Consider the following 21,837-nt stretch of genomic DNA (forward strand, 5'->3'; position numbering starts at 1 on the left):
TACTCAGCCATTTTGGGTGAGAAATCGTGAGTTTTTACTTGCATTATTTTTGAATTTGTGGCGAAAGGTGGGAGGACTGTTGGAACACACCCCCCCCCCTCTAAATCCGCCACATGTAAGAGGGAAATAAGGTATATGACTTCAATATTACAACTCATACAATTCCCAAATATATATTACCATTTAATGATCTATTCAGATTTATGCATGATTAGGAACAAATAGACCTAGATTACCTAACACCACTAATCTAGCCAATTGGTCAGTTTTTAGCAGAGTTATATCACTTTTCAGCATGTATACAAAAACACTTTAATGATGCAGATCTGCAGGCATGTTTACGAAACTTTCCTAAGAATTGTCTTAAGGTGGCTCACTACACCCAGAAATAGTTTCTCATATCATTACGAATTGATTTAATTATAAAAGATATGATATACAATAAGTATATATATGCCCAAAAAGCAAAAAATATACAAATTTGGATAAAAACATGATTTTCAAAAAAATTATTTCATTACATATGAACAAAAGACTGCGGGATTTGAACTCGAGATCTGCAGTTCACCAGCCCTATGCTTTAACCACTGAGCTATGATGATAGACAAACAAACCGATCGATACAAATAATTTCACAAGACATTTAAATCGCCATCTTGTGACGTGGTGTCATACAGAGTATAAGCTTTAGTGTAGTGAGCTACCTTAAGTATGTTTTTAAGAAACATCTTAGGAATTTTTTTAGGATGATCTTAAGACAAACAGAGGCATGTAAATCAAAGCTGACTTAGGATTATCCTAAGTTAAGACATCCTAAGTGACTTTTAAATGGTCTTATGCTAGAAAGAATAATAACGTCTGTTGGAAAATAAAAAGTTTTTCTAACATGAAAAGCATATAATATTATTTAATAAACTGGCATGCTGTTTAAAGGTTACACCAAAGAAAATTTAATGAATCTGGGAAATACTAAATCTTAATAAGCAAATTTCATTGTGTTGTGCAGTCCTTTATGGATTCAAAATTTCTGAACCATGAAAAGTGCACCAATGTCCATGAATCGTACCAGCACTATTCTATTCATTCACAAAAGTTTGTCCTGCCCATGTATAGGAACATAGTATTGTTTTTCAAAGTGTGTGGAGAGGGAGGGGGCAGTCCGAGGAGAAGTTGGCACAATGTAGTTTATTTGACCAAAATTCTTGACAAGCAATAATAAAAATGAATGTTTTGCTCAATTTTCAAATTCCTGATCCTTTATATATTTATCCTTCGCTACATAGGTCAGTTCATAACTTCCAAGCTTATATATATCGTTTTCGGAGGGGTATACAATACACTTTCCATATTTTTATCTGATAATAATGTGACTATGGAGTTACCTTATATTTTAGACTCTCTCTCTCTCTCTCTCTCTCTCTCTCTCTCTCTCTCTCTCAAAGTGAAAGGAGTGCAACCCCCTCTCTAATAATCAGTAATATGCATGTGTTATACAATTAAGAGCATTAATTATTATTTGTCGATTGTGTTGTTAATTTACAAAGTTATATACATGTTAATCAAATGCGGACAGATTCACACAGGAGAAAATCGTAATTTGTATTTAATATAGCAACGTACATGTATCAGGCAGAACCTGGGGGCTTTCACTCCACTTTTTTGACAACGTTCATTTCCCATCATTTTCACATGCAAACTAAGTTATTTTCAAATGCAAAATAAGATATATTGGCGGATTGGCCCCCACCCCACCCCTTTCGTGTTAATAGTAATGAATGGTAAAAATGTACTATTGAATGACCTGATGAATTGAAGGACGAACGGAGTCCCCCCTCCAATTTAGGAGTATGAAGTTTGGGCAAAAGAATATTTTAGTTCCTTTTATGCTTGTCAACAATTTAAGACGACAATTTCTCCGACGACTGTCCCTTTACTTTGAAAAACGATAAGTACTATACGCGTCTGCGTATTATTCTAAATCTTTCAAAAATAATCACTCAACAGCACAAAGTAAATTGTTTTTGAAATGTATAAGCCTCCAGATAAATTAAGTTAAACAAGAGATGTTTGTAAAACACATATCCCCCCCCCCCCCCCCCCCCCCCGTTGCAAAATTGAAAAGGAATATACACACACATCATTTAATTGATAGTAGCATCTACAATTCAAAATATTGAGCAGACAATATCTTCCTATGTCAAGTGGATTGACCATATGACCTAAAATCAATAGGGGTCATCTACTCCTTCTGCTGTGCCAGTGTACCAAGTTTGGTGTCAATCAAGCAAATAGTCCTTAAAATATAGGAGACAATATGTCATTATGTCCAGTTTAACCCTTGACCTTTGACCATGTGACCTAAAAATCAATAGGGGTCATCAACTCCTGAAGATGTACCAGTGTACTAAGTTTGATGTCTGTCAAGCAAAGGGTTCTCAAGATATTGAACGGACAGTATATTCCTATGTCCAATTTGACCCTTGACTTTTGACCATGTGACCTTAAAATAATTAGTAGTCATCTTCTCCTGAAGATGTACCAGTGTACCAAGTTTGATGTCTGTCAAGCAAAGGGTTCTCAAGATATTGAGTGGACAGTATATTCCAATGTCCAGTTTGACCCTTGATCTTTGACTATGTGACCTCAAAATCAATAGGGCTCTTTAGGGTGTACCAGTGTACCAAGTTTGACGTCTGTCAAGCAAAGGGTTCTTGAGATATTGAGCAGAGAGTATATTCCTATGTTCAGAGTAGATTGACCCTTGACCTTTCACCTTTTGACCTGAAAAACACTAGGGGTACTCTTCTACTCATAACCAACCCACATATGAAATAACATTACGATCAAGTGAATGGTTCTCAAGATATTGAGTGGACAACATGTGGTCTACCGACCGACCGACGGGTGCAAACCAATATGCCCCTCTTCTTTGAAGGGGGTGTAATAAGTGGCGACCGCCAGATAAATTAAGTGTTGGCGGCCGACAGTTTAAAAATTAAGTGGCAGTCGCCAGATAAATTAAGTGGCAGCCGCCAGTTCAATGAATATTAATTTTATAGCACGTACCGCACCTATCGGCATCCGTAGTTTTGTACAATATTTTCTTCAAATTCATGTTTTTGTAGCTTGTATCCCTCTCAATTCTTAAAATTCTTATATAGCTTGCAGAGGATTCTAACAGTTCAATATTTATATGAAACTGATTGGAGAAACATCTTTACAATTTTATCAATCAATTGTGTACAAATCCCGGCTGTTGACTTGACTGGCATGGCTGTGTTTGGCTCCCGGTTCTAGTAGTTCGGCTGACATTGGATCCCGGCTCCTACAGCGCGGCTCTATTGAATCCCAGCTCTTACAGCTCGAGTCTTGGTTACTACAATTGATTAAAACAAGAAAGACTTGTTCAGTCATGTCTGATTTTAATCAAAAGAAACAAACAATATGAATATCTACTGCGGATCTGCTCACTCTGAAATCAAGTGTAATTAAAGTACTGAAACGAAGTGACGAACGATGCAAATTGTTATAGAGAAGATACAATCTAATTAGAATTAGATTCCATGATCCGCTCATCTACTATCGCTACCTATGTAGCGATAGTAGATGAACGGATCATAGGATCTAATTTTAATTAGATTGAGAAGATAATGCTAAATATACAATATATCTATTTTAAGTTTAAGAGAATTTTTCAACAATATCTTCAAAACACATAAAATTACTAACCCCATGAAACAAATTATTTACAATAGTAAACCCCTTTTCATTAAAAGATTGTGAAAAAAGAAATACTTATTTTGAATCATGATTTTATTGATATATATATATATATATATATATATATATATATATATATATATATAATGGTTCCACTATAAATTAAGATATCTCTTGGGTTGTAGTCGCGTGATATAATGTTTAGGAATTCTAAAAAATATATTTAGGACTTCTTTTGAAAAGCTATTATTGGTATATTTGTATCAACTCTTGAGTATTTTGGTCCAAGGTGGGACAGATGTACATTATTACATTTTGTTATTTCAGTGAACATTAGAATCCAAGGAGAGTCTGTATGAAATAATCCTCTAAACCATGTTAATTTTAGAGATTTGATAAATAGCTCAATATTCACCATTCCAGGACCACTATCCTTTTTTGAAAGTTGCGTTGTTTTTCTGTTTTGTTTTTCCATACGAAATTGTGTGTGTGTATATATATATATATATATATATATATATATATATATATGTTTTTTATTCTGTCTATACACCCGTCTAAAACGTCCGGGACGTATTATGTTATGACGATCGTGTCTGCAATGAGATCTAGAATCAGCAAACTTTGTCATGTATAGGGTAGAGTGTGGGTTAAAGTTAGGTCACCGTGACCTTTGATTAAGACGATGAGGCCAAATATGTTAAAATCCTGTCAGACTCGTAACTGAACAATTATTTTGTCTAGATTCACCAAACTCGGTTAGTTAATGCATCTTGAGATGTAGATGTGTCGCGTCCTATATCAAGGTCACTGTAACCTATAATTAAGATGATATGGCCATATGAAATATGACATGTCCTTTTGGGGTCTTGTAGATTTGAGTCCTAGAATCAACAGACTTTGTCAATGTGTGCATCTGTAGAGACATGTAAATTCAGCTGAAAATCAGGTCATTAAAACTTTAAAAATGATAAGTATTTTTTAAAATAACTATGTTTTAGGGAGACAATCCCTACATATTTTATTGAAAGTAGACATTAACGGCCAACTAACAACTCAACTGTATGACAAACGGGATGATTTCAGCTTCTCCATCGTCAACTTTCCACATTTATGTAGCAATATTCCATTATCACCTGCATATGGTGTTTATATATCTCAACTGATTCGATATGCAAGAGCTTGTTCTGGGTATAGTCAGTTTTTAAATCGAGGTAAGCTACTGACAAACAAGTTGATGGTACAGGGATTTCAACAGTCTCGATTGAAGTCAGCATTTCGCAAATTCTATGGTCGTTATAACGATCTAGTTCGTCAATACAATAAAGGGAGAGTGCCTAATAATCTGGTACCTGTTAGAGGGAGAGTGCTTTATAAGTTGGTACCTGTTAGAGAGAGAGTGCTTTACAATCTGGTACCTGTTAGAGGGAGGGTGTCTTATAAGTTGGTACCTGTTACAGGGAGGGTGCTTTATAATCTGGTACCTGTTATAGGGAGAGTGCCTTATAAGTTGGTTCCTGTTAGAGGGAGAGTGCTTTATAATCTGGTACCTGTTAGAGGGAGAGTACCTTATAAGTTGGTACCTGTTAAAGGGAGAGTGCCTAATAATCTGGTACCTGCTAGAGGGAGAGTGCTTTATAAGTTGGTACCTGTTAGAGGGAGGGTGTCTTATTAGTTGGTACCTCTTAGAGGGAGAGTGCCTAATAATCTGGCACTTGTTAGAGGAAGAGTGCTTTATTAGTTGGTACCTGTTAGAGGAAGAGTGCTTTATAAGTTGGTACCTGTTAGAGGGAGAGTGCTTTACAATCTGGTACCTGTTAGAGGGAGAGTGCTTTATAAGTTGGTACCTGTTAGAGGGAGGGTGTCTTATAAGTTGGTACCTGTTAGAGGGAGAGTGCCTTATAATCTGGTACCTGTTAGAGGGAGAGTGCTTTATAATCTGGTACCTGTTAGAGGGAGGGTGTCTTATAAGTTGGTACCTGTTAGAGGGAGAGTGCCTTATTAGTTGGTACCTGTTAGAGGGAGAGTGCCTTATAAGTTGGTACCTGTTAGAGAGAGAGTGCTTTACAATCTGGTACCTGTTATAGGGAGAGTGCCTTATAAGTTGGTTCCTGTTATAGGGAGAGTGCTTTATAATCTGGTACCTGTTAGAGGGAGAGTGCTTTATAAGTTGGTACCTGTTAGAGGGAGGGTGTCTTATTAGTTGGTACCTGTTAGAGGGAGAGTGCCTTATTAGTTGGTACCTGTTAGAGGGAGAGTGCCTAATAATCTGGTACCTGTTAGAGGAAGAGTGCTTTATTAGTTGGTACCTGTTAGAGGTAGAGTGCTTTATAAGTTGGTACCTGTTAGAGGGAGAGTGCTTTACAATCTGGTACCTGTTAGAGGGAGGGTGTCTTATAAGTTGGTACCTGTTACAGGGAGGGTGCTTTATAATCTGGTACCTGTTAGAGGGAGAGTGCCTTGTAAGTTGGTACCTGTTAGAGGGAGAGTGCTTTATAAGTTGGTACCCGTTAGAGGGAGAGTGCTTTATAAGTTGGTACCTGTTAGAGTGGGAGTCCTTTATAATATGGTACCTGTTAGAGGGGGGGTTCCTTATAAGTTGATACCTGTTAGAGGGAGAGTGCTTTATTAGTAGGTACCTGTTAGAGGGAGAGTGCTTTATATGTTGGTACCTGTTAGAGGGAGAGTGCTTTATATGTTGGTACCTGTTAGAGGGAGAGTGCTTTATAATCTGATACCTGTTAGAGGGAGAGTGCTTTATAATCTGGTACCTGTTAGAGGGAGGGTGCTTTATAATCTGGTACCTGTTAGAGGGAGGGTGCTTTATAATCTGGTACCTGTTAGAGGGAGGGTGCTTTATAATCTGGTAACTGTTAGAGGGAGGGTGCTTTAAGTTGGTACCTATAGTCTGTTACAACAGAGACCATAGCATATATCTTGCGCATTTGACAAATTAAACGTTGCAATCTACTATTATCAGTCAACTGAAAATTAAAAAGTTCTATACATTGATAAAATTAAAGTTCCGTACAGTTTTAGTTTCAATTAAAATACGAATAAATAACACTACTGCTATTATAGACAATGAAGTGCAGAATACATCAGGAATTAATTGAAAAGTGGAGCATATAATATTTATCGGTACTGTCTGAAAGTGCACAAGATTTAAAAACAAAATCGATTGCTTTTAAATAGTCAATATTGACATTTATGGTCATAAACTTGTGATTATACAATGCTTGTGACTTCCATCTCTTACTTCTGGGAAAGTTGGTAAAACGTCATTATATTTTGCTGCTTTTTCTTGGGTATAAAGATCAACGCGACTCAGATTCTTGTGCATAGAAAATCGTCTACGACAAGTTAACGCACAAAAATTACTTAATGAGGACTTGTTCAAAAATCTCGGGTTGTCTTTTACAAAAAATATTATTTTACATTTATTCATTTCATTTACGAATTGACACAACGCCGTTCTTAATGACAGTAAGATGTTCTAATAAATATTTCACAATTTCCTACAAACATGAAATAATCACCATTGCATTTCTGAAATAAAGGTCGCCACCCTGAATTTTTACCACCCATATGATATGTACAGTGCACGTCCTCTTCGTTGTGACGTTAAAAGGCTAGACAATCAAGACAACTGTATTTGTCCAAATTCCGTGGTCTTTGTTCGAAGAATAGGAATATCAGTTTTCAAACACAACAAATATGTAAAAGTCTTGATATCCTCTATGGGAAATTAACATTTCAAGTTGATTTAAAGTGTACACATTCTTAATTGTAATTAGGCGTATTTCATATCAATGTGCTGTCACAACATTCCGTGAAATTATGAATACTACGACGTTCTATTTTAGAATATTCCGTCCGGAATTTGAACATCAATGATTTAGAAATATCAGTCTAATACTTTGTGGAGGGCGTGATGCTAATACATCCATTATAACACACGGTACCTAATATGCATTTAAAAAATTCTATGTTTATGCGTAGATTACCATTTTTCTCAATTCAGTGCAACAGTGCATCATTCTTGTTAACAATGTAAATTATTAATATTTGTCGGTCTTTTTCTTGGTGTGTGATATTTGCTTATGTAATATATGTCTCTTGATAAAGACGCGGGTTGCGTCTGAGTTTTAAATAATCAAGTTTTTAAATTATCAAGTGTTGTGGCCTTTTCAGTGCTTATATATAATATATATATAACACATTTTTAGAGCTGATTGATTGATATGATTGAAAGTATTCATATTTCCTACGTAAATGATAATAAATATATATGTGTTTGACAACCACAACGGAGCTCCAACAGGACCTATTTCACCTAATATTGGTCTATTAAAAGAATTGACACACGACAATTATTCGTACGAATCAATGTGAATTATAAATTGGCACGAGGGATAACTCGTACCTACCTAAGATGAGATAACTCGTGGTCGCCACCCTGTAAGCGGTACCAGATAGCCTCGACCCTCGCATTGGGTCAAATGCTGTCTGACGTGTTTCATACCGATTGTTAAGCCGTTCTTGGTACACTGATTTTGACTGCGGATAACTCCGTTTACCTGATCAGGATATGGGGCTCACGGCGGGTGTGACCGGTCAACAGGGGATGCTTACTCCTCCTAGGCACCTGATCCCACCTCTGGTGTGTCCAGGGGTCCGTGTTTGCCCAACTATCTATTTTGTATTGCTTGTAGGAGTTATGAGATTGATCACTGTTCGTTATCTTCACCTTGCATGTAAGAGAGTAATAAGAGTAATGTAGCAACTCTATTCAATAATTATAGCATCAAGAAATACACTTTTATTTTTATAAAATGTAGCTACATAACAATCAATATGAATAATTATTTTGTTTCCAACATTAATGATATAAATATATTATGCAATATTTTACTGCAACATTTCCACAGAATTAACAAGCACATCACATAACAGATAAAGGAATTGTATCATGGGAATAATGATCTAAGCCATGGTGTTTCAAGGAGTTCAGTTTTGATTTGACTGTCCAATTAAGATTACATTTGTCCCTTGGGAGCAATGATGTAAGCCATGGTGTTTCAAAGAGTTACGCTAAGAATGCAGAGATCATTTTGATAAGAGCCAAAAATTGCATCTATCCAGTTAAAGATTAATTAGTGAATGTAATCGAAATACATGTAATTAAAATGAAAATATGTTTTGAAATATTTCTGTAGTTATTTGAACAATTCACAGGATGAAAGGTGAAGATAACGAACAGTGACCAATCTCATAACTCCTGTAAGCAATATAAAATAGATAGTTGGGCAAACACGGACCCCTGGACACACCAGTTTTTGACAAATCAATTGCAATGTGCAATAGACACATATGTATGGAGTGCCAAATTAACATAAACTCAAATAATTGAAGATATCTTCAATTATTTGAAGATATCATCAATTCAATTACTACTCTCTTTAATTGAATTAATGCACGCATTAAATCAATTATTGCTCTCATCAAATGAATTAATGCGCGCTTCAATTTGAAATTATTGCTCTCATCAAATGAATTAATGCGCGCTTCAATTTGAAATTATTGCTCTCATCAATTGAATTAATGCGCGCATCAATTGAATTAATGAGAGCAATGATTGATTTAATGCGCGCATTAATTCAATTATTGCTCTCTTCAATTCAATTGATGCGTGCATTAATTGAATTAATGAGAGTAATAATAGATTTGATGCGCGCATTAATTCAATTATTGCTCCCTTCAATTCAATTGATGAGAGCATCAATTTAGTAGAAATATTACTCGCAATAATTAATTTAGAGCTCGGTATAAATAATTTGATGATCTCTTTAATTCAATTGAAGATATCTTTAAATCCTTTACAATGCTTTTGTATAAGGAATTAATGTGCGCATCAATTCTTTTAAAGAGAGCAACAATTCATTTAAAGATATCATCAATTCAATTGTGGATATGTTGAATTGAAGATATCTTTAATTATATAGTTGCTCTCTCTAAAAGAATTATTGCTCTCTTCAAATGAATTAAAGATATCATTACTTCAATTGAAGGGAGCAATAATTGAATTAAATCAACTATTGCTCTCGTCAAATGAATATATCAATTAATGCTCTCTTCAATTGAATTGTAGCGCACATCAATTCAATTGTTGATATCATTAATTCATTTGAAGTGATCATTAATTCAATTAAAGCGCGCATCAATTCAGCTGAAGAATTAATGCTATCATCAATTCAATTAATGCGCGCAATAATTCAGAATTTGAGATATCATTAATTATTTGAAGAGATCTTTAATTAAATTGTTGAGCGCATCAAATGAATTGATGATACCTTCAAATAAGTGAAGATATCTTCAATTATTTGAGTTTATGTTAATTTGGCGCTCCATTCATATGCAGTATTGTACTACACAATTAGCAAAGAATTAACAAGCACATCACCAACAAATAAAGAATTCCCTCTTTTCCTCGTTTTAAGACCCCTTGAAATTTGTGATTATGTAAGCATATATATATCGTATCATAACAGAACTGCAAAGACGGATTTAGAGCCCCCCACCACAAATTTACAAAATAATGTGAGTAAAACTCCAGATTTGACACCCAAAAGTCTTTTGTATTTTGACTTTCACATGTGTTCTCTCCTTCTCAGAAATCTTGGATCCGCCACTGAATTATATGTAAAGTTATCAAAAATAGATGCGAGTTGGGAAGTCATATATTCGGCTGAGTTGTCCACGATATTTTTGGCGCAAAAAATAGAAAACAAGAATGCAATCAAACAAATTCTATTCAATGATCGATGAGTAGCAGGTAGCCTAATAATGTCAGGACATGGTAACACGGTATTCAATATGTCCTGAACAATCTAATTTAGATTTTCACATCTTGTTTATATGTTTCTTATGACAAGGCCTTTCATTTCATATCATGTCCTTTTGTTTTGTGACCTTGAACTCTGAATTTGACCTACTGTTAAGAAAACATAACTTATATAAGTATATCAGGAAGTCCAGGGATTTATCAGTACCTTCTCAGGGGCCGATATTTGGCCCCATTCCCAATCGAAAATAGGCTAAAATGTTCCCAATTCGCGGGTAAAAATTTCCCAAAATAAAATCGTGCATTCTGTTTCCTGGAACTTCTTTGCATTGTTCATGTCTCTACCGCCACAGTAGAGAGAGGCTTTTCTTGAATGAAAATTATTTGCACTCCATGTATTAATTGACTTGTAAACACATATCTTTGGACTGTATTATTAGAATTTGCTTATGCGGTCTGACCATGTTAACACTGTGTTGTGTTTCTGTGAAAATTAAAGGTTATGTTGGAATAATCTGAAATATATATGAAAACAAGTATACATATAATTTTGTTATTTTTCCCAATTTCAGCAAATTGACGATTAAATTTTCCCAATTTTGAAAAAATGGCGTTTCCCAAAATAGGCTGATAAATCCTTGGGAACCATTTTAGGTAGGGTTTTCATATTTTGTATGGAGATTCTTTATGGCAATACATTGTGACGGAATGGTATTTGATCTTTTGACCTTGGAGTTTGACCTACTTAAAGAAAAACCTGACCTATCTAAAATTTTCTGAACTATTTAGGGTAAGTCTGTCATATTTTGTATACAGATTCTTTATGGCAAGATCTTGGTATACTTTGTTGTTGACCTTGAACAATGGCATGTTCAAGGTGGCTCAGTTGAGCGACGTGTTCTTGTTACTAGAATTATCTTGGTTTATTTCTCTATGATGGTAAAATGGAAATAATTCCTTGCTTTTGAGAAATTTATAATTCTCTCTTTAGAAATCCATAATCAAGTGATCTAATAAGAAACTTTCCAACATCTTTCCAAAACAGTTTTTAAAAACTTGAGCTGTAAAGCCATTGCATGTTTTCAGGACCTTACACAGGGTTGTCCTAATAAGAAAGAATTTGATGATCTTTTGTTTTCTCCCAATAACTGAGTGTAATTTGCACCAAGAAAAGTGCTCGTAAAATTGCACACCCATCTACCCAATGTAAAAAAAATTCAGTGCAGGTACTGGCCAGGTTTCTGGTCAAAAACAAAATCAACAACTGAGGATCTAAGTATATTTTATAGGCCTGAGGATCTAAGTATACGTTGATACTTTAAAGAAAAAGAAGACGAAAATAATAATAATAATATAAAACAAACGTCATATCATTAGTAATTTCGTTGTTTCATCTCGGAAATACTTTCGTTGCTCATTCGGATTCTTACATTTACTATAGTATATCCGGTTTCCTTCATGTCAAACGCGGGAATACAATGGTGTAAATACTTCCAAAACAATACAATAATTTGGCGTTTGGATGCCTACTTTAACCGCAAATGATTGTTTGCTAACAAATACAAGACTCTTTTTGCGAAGTTTTCAATATCTTGACTTCATTATGTCGACAAGGGGCGTAAAATTCTTGTTTTCTGTTGGCGAATTTGTTCTCTGTTTTGAACCAGATCCTACAAAGGCTCGGGTTTTGTACGATGCAAAGGTAAATGTGGATAGTGCTTACTTTGCTGGTCATCTTTTATGTTGAAATATTCCAGTCCGCTACTCTCATTTTCACACTGGGGCATATTCAGCTTGGGATTTGCGGCCTTGCACATTGAACTGAATGTTGAAGAAGCGTAGAGAAACCCTGGACTCTCTGCACCAACGTAAAAGCGATTAACATACGATCACGTTTAAGAGAATATAAACGTAAATAGTGGCAGGTTGTGTCGTCAACCTTTGTCCTTGAAGACCAGTAAAGTAATAGTTGCAGACACCGTATAGTTCCTTACTATGGCCAGTGCTACAACAGCGGTACATATAATCACCGAAAATACCGAAGAAATGACCAAAATTACCAATAAAGGGGCCGAAATTACCTTATTGTATGTTCATCTATATACCATCTAGTCACACATCAAATTTCATGAAGATTGATAACGATTTGAAGGAGTTGTGGTCATTAAACTGCTTAATGTGAAGTGTAAATACAAGTTATTTCCCATGTATTAAATATATCGTATTCATGGTATTGATTTATACAATAAAGTGTGATAAATAAATGAAATAAAATATTTGTCCTGAATTTTTATATTGCCATTTGGAACTTACTGGTTGGGCCCTATTTATAGTTCACTTACTGAGTACCTGTCAGTAAAGGGAAGTAACTCGGATTCACACGTCACAATAATCGGTTTTATGGAAACAATTCCTTCAAATCGTTACCAATCTTCATGAAATTTGATGTGTGACTAGATGGTATATAGATTAACATACACTGAGGTAATTTCGGCCCCTTTATTGGTAATTTAAGTCATTTCTTTGGTAATTTCGGTGATTAGCAGTAATTTCGGTGATTCTATGCACCCCTACAGCAGTATGAGTACAGTATAACAGGAAAGTTTACTGCATGTAGTTTTGTGCTGGAAAACCCCAACTAAATCTGACAAGTGTAAAGATGAGAGTATTGGAACTTGGAAACTATAGCTAAATGAATTTGTATTAAGGGCTATTTTATGCAATATTTGTATACAAAATACTCTAAAGTGTCTAATGAAATCGAAAACTTGCATTCATTAGCCTCATGTTGAAACATAAGGTGGACTTTCTGAATCTATTCAAAGATATTTCAAATTAGATATCTCAAAATTTTCAAATGCACTCTTTAATTGATCACTGAGGTAAATTCAAAGTCTCACATTTTGGACAGCAGTAAGCACAAGAATGGGTAATTTTGTAATGAGAATAGTAGGGGTCCCACTAATTAAAAAACAAACAGTTGATGCATCTTTGGGGAAGACGTGTTGCAACCCAAAAGTAGGACACTGGCTTTGAAATTTTAGCCTTTTCCCCTACCTTTTTTCCTCTAATAGTGCTGATACCGTTCAATTTAAAAAAAAAAGTGTCAAAAAGAATGAGAATTTTCTTGTCAACAAATGGCATTTGTTTTAAAATGAACACTGAATAAACCATGTATGAAAGAATAAATGTGTAACAATTTGACAAACAAGTGCAATTTTATTGACCTCTACTTTCTGTTTTAGAGGAAGTGAAGAAATTATTTAATCATACAATGTTCATACAAACTGAAACATGAGCTTTGATTTATGAAGACTTGACAGTTTGTTACTCTAAATTGGGGAAAATCAATAGTATTTGGGATTGGTACTGTTACATAAAGGGGGGGGGGGGGGGGTGTTGTTTAAGGCTATATACATATTCAAATTGTGTCTGAATTACATCTTTCACACAGTGAGAATTAGGACTGTGAAATCTGGCCTGATGATTTTCAAGACTCTAAAATAGATCTCTGTGGCCTTCTGGAATTTTGTGGCTATACATTCTCAAATCATGGAACAGACCATATCTTGTACACTGAGGACTATCAAACTTGGCTACTTAATGCCTCTTTTGTGGGGAAGGGAATGTGTCACAAACCAAAAGAAGTTCACTGTGGCTTCATTAGAATTGCAGTCAGCAGAGTCACAGCTGGTGACTTCAAGCATGCACAAATATATATGTATGCATCATGTATATGTGGTTCCAAACTGATCTGGATGTATATGGTGTGAATAAGCATTTATTGATTTCAAGAATAAAGGAAAAACTGCAGTGCATTTAATTAAACCTGAAATTTTGTATCCTGTTACTCCAGAAATGCCAGAATCTGGGAATGCTACGTTTTATACTAGATTTTGAATTATAACATTCTATGTTCTCTTTGTAAAAAGGGTTATCATGATGGATAGGTCTTGTGCATTTTCTGTTAAGTTGTCACTAGTTTTAAAGACAAAATGAAACGAGTAAAATTGCTTTCATGATATTACGGCAGAATAGAATGATATTCTAACTTCAATACTTTACAGATTCTAGACACAACATCTACAAGAGATTTATCAGGCACCAAAGTTCCAGCATACCATGTGCATTTTTTGGGTTGGAATAACAGGTAAATAAAGAAAACCTATAAATGTGATTTAGAGTAATATATATTGTTAGCATATGCAGGGAAACTGTTGATGCTTAAATATTGAGCTAGGTTTTGTTTTACAGTAGTTGACCATTTTACTCTAATCATTGATGCCACTGAAAATTCTCCATGGAAACTTGGGTGCAGAAGATATCTCTGTAAATACTGGCTGTCAGATTGATCCTGGTCTCAGAATATCATACTTTCTGTCTTTCACAGTGTTCCATGTTTGGGCACAAAGAGTAACCAGATTCTGATTATCTGATATATCTAGCTAAAGGTGTCTTTAGCACCCTTTACTTCCCTTGTCGGGAGTGTTCCTACCATTTTTACTCTGTGCCCAGGGTCCGTCAATTATTTCAGATTATGTACAGAATTTTAAGGACACTTGATTGGGAAAAAAGATTACAAATTTGAAAAATATCCGGTAACTAGACCCAAAAAGAAGCCAGGAAAATCCTGCTTGTATCGTATATTATTGTAGTATAAACTCATCTAAACTATTGTCAGATTTACATAAGAATCGGGGCTACAGACAATTTAGTATTGCACAGAGTTGACGATTTCAACCTTGCTATTGTTCGTTTCAATTTCTCCCTTCTTTCATCTATTGCACTGAAGTCTGATATTTGTAGCTCGCCTCAGCTGAAAGCTCAAGTGAGCTTCTCTGATTGCCTGTTGTCTGTCGTCTGTCTGTAAACATCTTACATTTTCGACTTCTTCTCCAGAATCACTGGGCCAATACGCAATTTCCGAGTTGCCCAATAGTTCTTTCCATTTGTGGAACTTTTATGCACAGTGAGACGCAAAACATACTTTCGTCCATACGTGGTGGGTACAAATGCTTATTGCTACCTTCATATATTGCCTAAAGGCCGACTATCAGACACTATGCAAGCATCCAAACTGCAGGGACACACAATATTAGTAAATTTATGAGTATTTAATAAGGGCTGTTCCATTAAAACATATGAGGTACCCGGGGAAGGCACTTTAAAATTTGGGTAACCACCCATAGAAGCATAAAAATGTAATGAGGGACCACTCACAGAAGCAATTTTAGATAGTGCGGCACCACCCATAGAAGTGAAATAAATGTGAAATACACCTTTTCTTTAAATTCAATATGTATGAATGACTATTTATAACCCCTGAATAGATGTCTATTTTCAGATGTTCCCAAGCATGATAGTAAAGAGAAGAGTCTCTTGGGTGTCATCACCATTCAAATAACTGGCCATCGATGAAGCTTGATCATAGAACCATCAATTTATTTTATCAAGACTGTCTTTCTTAAACATGATGAACTAAATTAATTTTATAAGTCTACCTATTCATAAAAAGTCTAGTATTGTAAATGTTCAAAAACAACTATTAAACATTTTAAAATTGACTAGTATTTTGAGTATTAAAAAACAAGAAAATGTGTCTCTTTACGTAAATAAAATGATATTCTATGTTTCTTAGTCAATATATAAATTTACAACCTGCAACTTAAGATTTGTGAGGCTCTATTCTACCGTTTTCAACAATTTCGATAAATTCCAATTTCTCGATTCATATTTGTGCGCCATGTTTGATGTACTGAAGTTTCAACTTCCGATTGTCAAGTCATTTGCATATGTCATATAAAGTAGTATTTACATCAATGGACAAGTATGGAGGCGAAAGCTATTTCGTCGGTATTGAAAAGGTTTGAATTTAATATCAAGTTAAAAACCGAACAGCAGAGTGTAAATTCTTTCTGCAACAATATGATTTTCCTTTCTTTGTCGAAGTGGTTCAAGTAACTACATTTTCACGCCGATTGTCAATGTTTAGCTTTTTCATTAGATCCACCTACGAGATTTCGCGATAACAAGCATGGCGGAGCAGACGAAGAATTTTGCATGCTGTACATTATATTTAATGAAAAACACCTTTATTAGACATGCCCGAGCACAAAGTTGGTACTCCTTTTGGTGTAATTTGTAAACAACATTTGGGACTAATACCCAGAGTTTATTATCGGGGTTATTCATAAAATTATTTTGCACCATTACGGAGATCCTGTGGAATTGTAGCCTCATCCCGAAAACGTCAGAATAAAAAAAAATTGGATAGGGCTACATTATTGCAGCTAGAAAAAATCAAAAACGGTTTCAATGGACCACGAGCACGTTTCGTTTTCCATTTTGGACAAGGGAGATAATCCTAATTTCCGGTCGCTATAATTTTAGAGTCAAACTGGAAACAATAACCGGATCGCGGAACCTCATCAACCGAGATAAAATGAAGACAGGAAACGGCGTTTGTTTCACATTCTACTTTCAACCCTTCCCTTCTCTTGTTGCATTCCTCTCAGTTTCGGTAAAAAATAAAGATTTTATCAAAACAACCACCCACAGATGCAGTTTTCTGGCAGTAGGTACCCACCATATATGCAATTTTCTACCAATGACAAGCACCCATAGATTTTTTTTTAATTGCCGTCCCCGGGTACCTCATATGTTTTAATGGAACAGCCCTAATATAATAGCTCAAACAAAAATTGTTAATAGACATCTTTCTTTGATTAAAGTATCACTCATGCTGAAGAGGAAATAAAAAAAAAAATTCACATTTAATTTAATGGCCTAATTCAAACAAATATTCTTTATATGGTCAGTTTAATGTATACTAATGGCTGATATAAACGAAATTTATGCTTTCATAACTTTTATCCTTATTTACATAGCTAGTCTATAATAAGTGTATACATCTTGTACTCACCCAAGCGTTCAACAGAATACTGAACGGACCTCCATCACAGAAGAGCTGATATCTCGGAAGTTGCGTATTATAACCAAACTTGGCCAAAAGCATCCCTGTGTGAAGGGCTTTCAAGTTTGTTCAAATGAAGGGCCATGCCCCCTTCAAAGGGGAGATAATTACAAAAATGCAAAAAAAAAGGTGGGGTCATTTAAAAATCTTCGTAAGAACCACTGGGGCAGAAGAGCTGAAATTTACATGAAAGCTTCCTGACATAGTGCAGATTCAAGTTTGTTAAAATCATGGTCTCTGGGGGTAGGATGGGGGCCACAATAGGGGATCAAAGTTTTACATACAAATATATAGAAAAAATCTTCTCAAGAACCACTAAGTAAGAATAGCTGAGATTTACATGAAATCTTTCTGATATAGTGCAGATTGAAGTTTGTTAAAATCATGGTCCCCGGGGGTAGGATGGGGCCACAATAGGGGATCAAAGTTTTACCTAGAAATATTTAGGGAAAATCTTTAAAAATCTTCTCAAAAACTACTGGGCCAGCAAAGTGGAAGTTTACATGAAAGCTTCCTGACTTAGTGCAGACTCAAGTTTCTTTTAAAAATCATGGCCCCCGGGGGTAAGATGAGATGATAATGGGGGATCAAAGTTGTACATAGAGATATATAGGGAAAATCTTTACAAATCTTCTCAAGAACCACTGAGCCAGAAAAGCTGAGATTTACATGAAAGCTTCCTGACATAGTGCAGATTTAAGTTTATTAAACTCATGACCCCTGGAACTAGGATGGGGCCACAATAGGGGATCAAAATTTGACATAACTTATAGATAGAACAAAATCTTATAAAAATTTCTCCTTGAGAACCATTGGGCCAAAGAATTATACATTTGCACGAAAGCTTCCTGACATAGTACAGATTCAAGTTTGTAAAAATCATGGTCCCTGGGGGTAAGATAGGGCCACAGTAGGGGATAAAAAATTTACATACAAATATAAAGGGAAAATCATTAAAAATCTTCTTCTGTAAAAATCACTGGGCCAGAAAAGTTAACATTTACATGAAAGCTTCCTGACAGTGCAGATTCAATTTTGTAAAAATAATGGCCCCCGGGAGTAGGTTGGGGTCACAATAGGGATCAAAGTTTTACATGTGAATATATAAGGAAATTTTTTTAATATGAACCAAGGTGAGCAATGTTGCCCATGGGTCTGTGAAAGGAAGGTAAGGCAATGGCATTGTGTTTGGTTTCTTTTTTCTTTTTTTTTTTTATGTGGTATGTACTACATAATCATGTTCTTACAGCTGGGATCGGATTGTACCAGAAACATATGTCTTAAGAAATACAGAAGAATTCAGAGAGTTAATGAAAAAGTTGGCTGATACAACAAAGAAATAGTGAGTACTGATACCGGAGTTAAGGTAGCTCATTCATGTCATTACACTAAAATTTTATTTAATGGCTCGTTAAAACATCTCTTATGAAGTATGATTTCACCATCGAAAGAGTGATACAAGCTCTCAATTATATTATATGAATTTTTTGTGATTTATCCTGGAATGATAAAAAAGGTACAGTACTTTGTTTGCAAATAAGATACTCTAGAGTCCAAATTATGCTTTGATGCATAATATGAATATCTAAGGAAACAGACGTTCTAATTATTTTAAATATGTGAAGCTTATTTGCTAATATCTTTTATATCAACGGATAAAATCTTCAAAAAATATGTCAATTAGAAAAATATATCAGAGAAATATATTTTAAAAAGAAATCGAAATGAAATGGTCAAAATTCAGAAATGTTACGATTTTTCTAATTTGAACCAAGTCCAATTGGAATTATCAAAAAGTAGCCAAAGAGAACATTGTAATCAGAAAACTTCATTCCCTTGATGTAAAATGGTTACGATTAAACAAATTTATGAAGGAAACCTAATTTCTTGATGAACAGTGCATACAATTATCAACAATGTGATTATTTTAGTAATTTTTATCAATTTTGATCGGGATCGGTACTTTTTTCTCTTGTTAGCTCACCTGAGCCACTGGGCCAATTATAAACAAAATTGGCCAAAAGCATCCTTGGGTAAAAGGCTTTCAAGTTTATTCAAATGAAGGGCCATGCCCCTTTCAAAGGGGAGATAATCACTAAAATACAAAAATAGGGTAGGATCATTTAAAAATCTTCTCAAGAACCAGTGGGCCAAAAGAGCTGAAATTTACATGAAAGCTTCCTGACATAGTGCAGATTCAAGTTTGTTAAAATCATGCCCCCAGGGGTAGGATGGGGCCACAATAGAGGATCAAAGTTTTACATACAAATATATAGAAAAAATCTTCTCAAGAACCACTGAGCCAGAAAAGCTGATATTTACATGAAAGCTTCCTGACTAAGTGCAGATTCAAGTTTGTTAAAATCATCGCCCCTGGGGTTAGGTTGGGGCCACAATAGGGGATCAAAGTTTTACATACAAGTATATAGGAAAATCTTTAAAGATCTTCTAATGATCAAAATGCACCGCCATTTTGATTCGACAAATTTTACAGGAGTTTTGGGACTTTGTTGAATTTGTACATGCTACACTATAGGAACACTTTGTGGACGCAACTCCTCTGGAACGGCTCAATGGATTGTTCAAATGTTGTAGGATTGTTAGTCACCATATGTAGTTGATCATATTGCGCCATCATTAGTGATACTTTTTCACTAGTACTCAGGTGACTGATAAGGCTTGTGGGCCTCGTTTTAAAAAACGTCACTTGTCTGATCGGATAATGTAGTACATTTACTTGTCCCCCAAAATCTCAGATACAGTACAAGTGGGCAAGCATGAATGTCAAGCCCTGGTATCTGTAAATATATTTTCAACCTTTTAGCAATAACATTCTGTGATGAAAATGATCTGAGGTGTATCAGTGCAATATATGTACCTTACGATTCGTAAGTTTGTAAAAAATATATTAACCTGTGTATGCCTTTTCAGTCGGATAAACAGTGCACGAAACAGGAGAATTGACAGGATTTTAAGAAAGGCTTTTAGAGGAAAACCACCGCTATTTGAGGATGATGGGGACAGTCCATATGAGGATGATGATTATATCAGCTCAGAGAGTGAGGAGGAGAGAACAGATGTGGAAGAAATGGATGACAGAGAATGTTTCGAGACAATGGAACAGACTCAAAATGGTTCAGTCCAGGAAACAGAAAATCAGGTTTGTTGTGTTAAGGAGCATGGTTTTAGTAACAATTTATGCAACAAATTCATCATCATTTGATATTCTGTAATGGTATGGACAAAAGAATTGTGTGGTCACTATTACATGCTTTTAAAAAATAGGGTAGATTTTGTCTGGCGTCTGTGCATCCATAAACTTTTGATATTTTATTATTTCTTCTCTAGAACTACAGAGCTAATTTCCGCCAAACTTGCCATTAAGCATGCTTGGGTACAGCGGATTAAATTTTGTTCAAATGAAGTACCATGCCTTTTTGAATTTGAGATAATTAAGAATTGTAGCATTCTTATTCTCAAGAACCACTGGGCCAATTTCAATCAAACTTGGCACAATTCATCCTTGGGTAAAAAGGATTCAAATTTGTTCAAATGAAGGGCCATGCTCCTTCCAAAGGGGAGATAATCAAGAAAAAGTAAAAATAGGGTGGGGTCATTTTGATATTTTCTTATCAAGAACTACTGGTCCAGAAAAGTTGAAATTTGCATGAAAATTCCTGCAGTTGTAGGATGGGGCCACAATAGGGAATCAAGTTTTACATGCTGATATACAGGAAAAATCTTCTTAAGGGGGGTACTCTACAGCGTCATAATGGCTGACTTCCTTTGAAACATGGATGGAAATATAAATATCAGCAATGTTTGTCTATTCATTTAAAAAATCATCGCCATCAAGAGAATGGTGGGATCTACAAACTAGTACCAAGGTCAAGTGACCTTGACGTCTGACCTTAGATCATAAACTTGGTATTAGGGCTGTTCCAGAAATGATCAAATGGGGGGGGTCGGGCGGCAAATGATATTTTTTTGTGTGGGTGGTCGTATTTTTTCATATTTTAATTGGTCCGTGGTGGGATTGTTAATAAAATATTTATTATGGGTAGTGGGTAGTTTCTATTGTTTTATTTTGTGCTACGTGGGTGTTGAGTTTTCAGAATATTTTTATTGTCGCTCTTGTCGTGTTGGTTACAAAACGTCGGAGGGAAAATTGAAAACGTACTTTCGAAATGCTGCTTTCGAAATCGAAAGTAACATAGAACTATTCAAGTTGTCGCTCTTTACAGCGCATAACTTTCCATTACGGCACTCTTCAAATTAGAGGCGCGTTCAATAGGGACCC

General features: G+C 35.2%; 1 pseudogene; it reads left to right on the forward strand.

Annotated features, from left to right (window-relative positions):
- Positions 1-12,018: 12,018 nt before the first annotated feature.
- The window catches only part of LOC125679376 (uncharacterized), a 52,821-nt pseudogene continuing 43,002 nt past the window's right edge, over positions 12,019-21,837 (forward strand).

This window comes from Ostrea edulis, chromosome 2 (assembly GCF_947568905.1).
Source record: "Ostrea edulis chromosome 2, xbOstEdul1.1, whole genome shotgun sequence".
In the NCBI taxonomy this organism is placed as follows: Eukaryota; Metazoa; Mollusca; class Bivalvia; order Ostreida; family Ostreidae; genus Ostrea; species Ostrea edulis.